Genomic DNA, 3,892 nt, shown 5'->3' with positions numbered 1-3,892 from the left:
GCAGAGGATGCAACACTTATTTTAAGAGATCCCAGCCACAGAGCCAAAACATTTCTCCTTAATTGTAAGAAGTGTTTGAAGAAACACTTTCCCTCTGCAAAGACAAGAATAAAGGCACAAAATGGAAAAGAGGAAGAGATATAGATCCTAATCAAATTTATTGTACCACACCACCACCCTGCCTATTGGCATATGTTAACAATGGACCAGTACTGAAAAAGTGGTAGCAGGTACCAGATGTGACCCACAAGAATAGAAAAATCCATACAAGAGGACCACGCAAACAAGATTAACTTGCACCACCCTATATGCTAGTAAGACTCAGGATCAACACCACACTTAAGTAAAGCCAGTGTCAAAGGCTTCGCTGAATAGGGTAGAAACAAAGACACAAGTCTCACATATCAAGAGCAGCAGTTCAGGTTTTGAATCCTGTCTCTGACCCCGATTACCTGATTTTCATTTCAGCACATTCCTCCACCTGCTCAACCTCAAGACAAGGGCAGTAGCCTCACCTTCAACATAAGAGATGTATACAGCTTTTCTGTGTTGTTACTGCTAAAGCACCTGGAAGATAAAAAGCTTATAGGGTTAAGTGGTATTACTTTCAGTGCAGACTTGGGCCACATCTCCCAGAAAGCTCCAGCTACCTTGGGCAATTCCAGAAAATGAAAACAGCTGGCTTTGCTGGCTGGGTAACACCGCTCACGGTTGCTGTGTTGCTGGATTGGTACGAAGCTGCCAGAAGCTGCCATGGAATCCAGCCTGTTACTAACTTGTTGTGTAGGCAGCTCCTGCAAAGCGCTGTCTCCAAAACAGGTTCTGAGTCCAAACCATACTTGAAATGCAGAATTGGAACAGAAAACTCCGTCCTTCCTTCTTCTGCTCAAGTTATACAGAGCAATGGATTTGTTTGTGCTTTGATCGGCAGTTTTTGCCGTTCTTGGAGAATGGAGGATGGGGGAAAAGAGACTGCCAAGAGATGACAGAGACTTCCAAAGGAACTCTGCAGGGAAATCTTCTGCCAAGTCAGCTCTTTGTTTCTAGCCCTGGTACACAGATCTCTGCATTTGCAAACAAATTGGTTTGCACTGCTGAGTAAGAATGAGGATTTGTTACCTTGCACCTACAGAAGCAAGGGCCTGCCCTGTGGGGGAGGACACATGGAAGGTTTCTTGAGCTCAGACAGAGCTGCACGCAGAACTCCAGTTTCTTGTGCTCCGAGTCGCATGTAGGGCTTCCTCCCTCTGGATTATTTCACCATGGTATGTGAAAGCCAGCAAGGCCATTAGTGCATGAAGAACCTCCACAGAGCCAGCACTGCAGTGTGCATCCCTTCCCCGTGCCTTTCTGCACACCAGATTCTGCCTTGTTCCCCAAGGACAGCACTGGTACCCAGGCAAAGACCCTTGATTGTGCATAAAGGCAGGCTCTAAGCAAAAGGCTAACTTTAATGGAATACTAAGCCATGTATGGCAGGAAAAATCTCCTCCTTTCCCCTCACCCTCTCCCCATGAAAGAGCTGGTGCCAAACAGTCATACACGCTTGTTCAGCTTCTATAATAACAGTAGAAACATATTGTGAAATGATAAACCGAACAACAAACAGAAAGGAGGAGACTGGAAGCACGTAGCTCCATGATGCATTCAAATGCTGGCAGCCAGCAGCACTTCCCAGTTCCCTGCCCATGCCCTGATCCCATGTCTGAGCAAGAGGAATTTGACTGGTGTGGAGGAAGTGCCTAAACCAGAGGCGATCCAGGACCTTCCTCAACAAGGTCTCCACAGTCTGAACAACTCACATCCCTGCTGTGGGAGGCACCTGCACGACTGGCAGGTATATCCAGCACAGCCTCAAGAACGTACCATCTCTCGATACCATGATCACTGGAGAAACATATACAGAGAGTGAAACTGAACAACTGGCCATTGCAACAGCAATAGTTTGTCCTCATCACATGGAGGATGCATTTTGCTCTGCTCTATTCATAAATATTAGATGAAGAAAACAATCCACAGCAAAATCACTAGTGATCTGGGATAAGCATGGGGGCTTGTGTTCATCACATTAGAGCAGTTACTAAGCTCCTCAGCTGCTGCCCTCGAAACCTATCATCTTGCCACTCTGATTCTGGCAGAGCTGTGCGGGTGGAAGTAAGGGTAATACTGGAGTTTGGATTTAAACTGCAGTTGTCAGTCTTAATACTGGTAACAGATCTGGGATTGCAGCCTGGTCATTCACTCCTTGCTTTGTCAGTTCTGAGGCAAGCGCATGACTGGAGACCTGTGAGCACACATTGGTGGTCACTACAAGAGACCGGCAGGCTCTGTTGTCACAAAGTCCTGTTCCCCAGGAGAGCTGCCATTCTGCAGTTGTGCCTGAGACAGCATCACTGGGTCACAGCACTAACACCGTCCCAGACACCGGTGCTCTGAGATAACACCCATCGCCCTCAGCAACGCAGTCACACCAGAACTCCTCACCAGCACTATGTGGACCTTCTAACCTGCTGTCTGCATACAAACCTTCAATGAAGTCGGAGGATGCGTATACACGGTGTTTTGCATGGCCGTCACCCTCCGGATTGTTCAAATTCCCAACAGCTAACTCAATCACCTCTATCAACTCATCTCGCTTATCCTTCCTTACAGGTTTCTCTTCCGGGTGGCGTGTCAGCCCTGTCTCCAGTTGGTACACCTTCTGCAGGGTAAAGCTCTCAAAGGGCACAGCCGCATACTCCGTGGACAGCTTAACGCCACTGTGCACCTCTGCTTTGTCTATTTGGGAACGGAGGAAAGCCAGCAGGTTAGCCTGGGCCTTCTCTGGGTTACTGTGGTCAAATCGAATGTCCAAGGGGTCTGGGTACTGGTCCTGCACATTCTTAAGCTGCTCACTCCTGCCCTGGAGCTCAGCCTTCAGCTGGGCAATTTGTTTCTTCAAGCTGATGATGTAGTTGCGGTGTTGCTCTTCTCGCTCTTGCAGAATGGCTTCATATCCCTCCTTCGCAGTCGGACTGTGCACCCTGGGCAAGGCAAGCTGCTGGTTGTCACCCTTGGGTGTGCAAGCCAACATATAAACAATAGACACCGAGCAACAGGCCACTACCAGCAGGACTACAAGTCGGGGGATAAATAGAATAAATCCTCGTCGGAGCATCATCTCTCAAAAAGCAGAGTCTAACCCCACACATGCAACAGTTCTTACGTCCATGCAGTGCCACAGAGGCCCCTGGACTTGGAGTGCTCTTACACAGATGCATGTATGTGCAGGAACTGGCTTGTCAGCTCTCTTAAAATGTGTGCTCTGCCTCTATGTTGGGCTCTCTCTGATGTTTACCCAGCAGGACCAAAAGACAAGCTGCGAAGCAGACAGGACACCTCCTGATCCTCATGGCAACACCTACGCTGCTGCAATGTGATCAGCTGGTGGCTGATGGAGCCTAAGGACCTGAAAGACAAATGACAAGGACAAGTCATTCAGGCACATTAGAATTTGGTCATTCAATCCAGACCATTGAGAGCGTTCTAAAGATTTACCTCGTTTCTCAACTGCTCTGGCTGTGAAGTGCTTGTGCTAAGACCCAAAAGGTGCCAACATCCTTACGTGGGAAACTCTGTATGCATGCATTTAATTTTAATAACATGACTTGGCCCATTGCCAATGAAAAACTAGTCCAGGCCTCAAAGTCTGCTATGCTTTAGAAATATTAGGAAGTCGTCATCTGTTACTTTCTGGTGAGATGTTAAGGTGCTCAGTTCATCCGAGCAATGATGGCCCTCCAAGTGTTCTCAACTCTTGGAGAGCTCAAATTTTGAAGGCAGTCAGTCCCACAGCTACCACACACATTTCAGCTTCCAGGCATGTTTTTCCAAAACACCACGTGGCAAATTT

At 47.8% G+C, this 3,892-nt stretch overlaps 1 pseudogene; it reads right to left on the bottom strand.

Moving 5' to 3' along the window:
- Positions 1-2,398: 2,398 nt before the first annotated feature.
- LOC104082890 lies at positions 2,399-3,160 on the bottom strand (annotated as a pseudogene).
- Between the last annotated feature and the right edge of the window lie 732 nt (positions 3,161-3,892).

This window comes from Fulmarus glacialis, unplaced genomic scaffold, assembly GCF_000690835.1.
Source record: "Fulmarus glacialis isolate BGI_N327 unplaced genomic scaffold, ASM69083v1 scaffold34349, whole genome shotgun sequence".
Lineage (NCBI taxonomy): Eukaryota > Metazoa > Chordata > Aves > Procellariiformes > Procellariidae > Fulmarus > Fulmarus glacialis.
The sequence above is the reverse complement of the archived record's forward strand: the minus strand, read 5'-3'. Positions and strand labels throughout refer to the sequence as shown.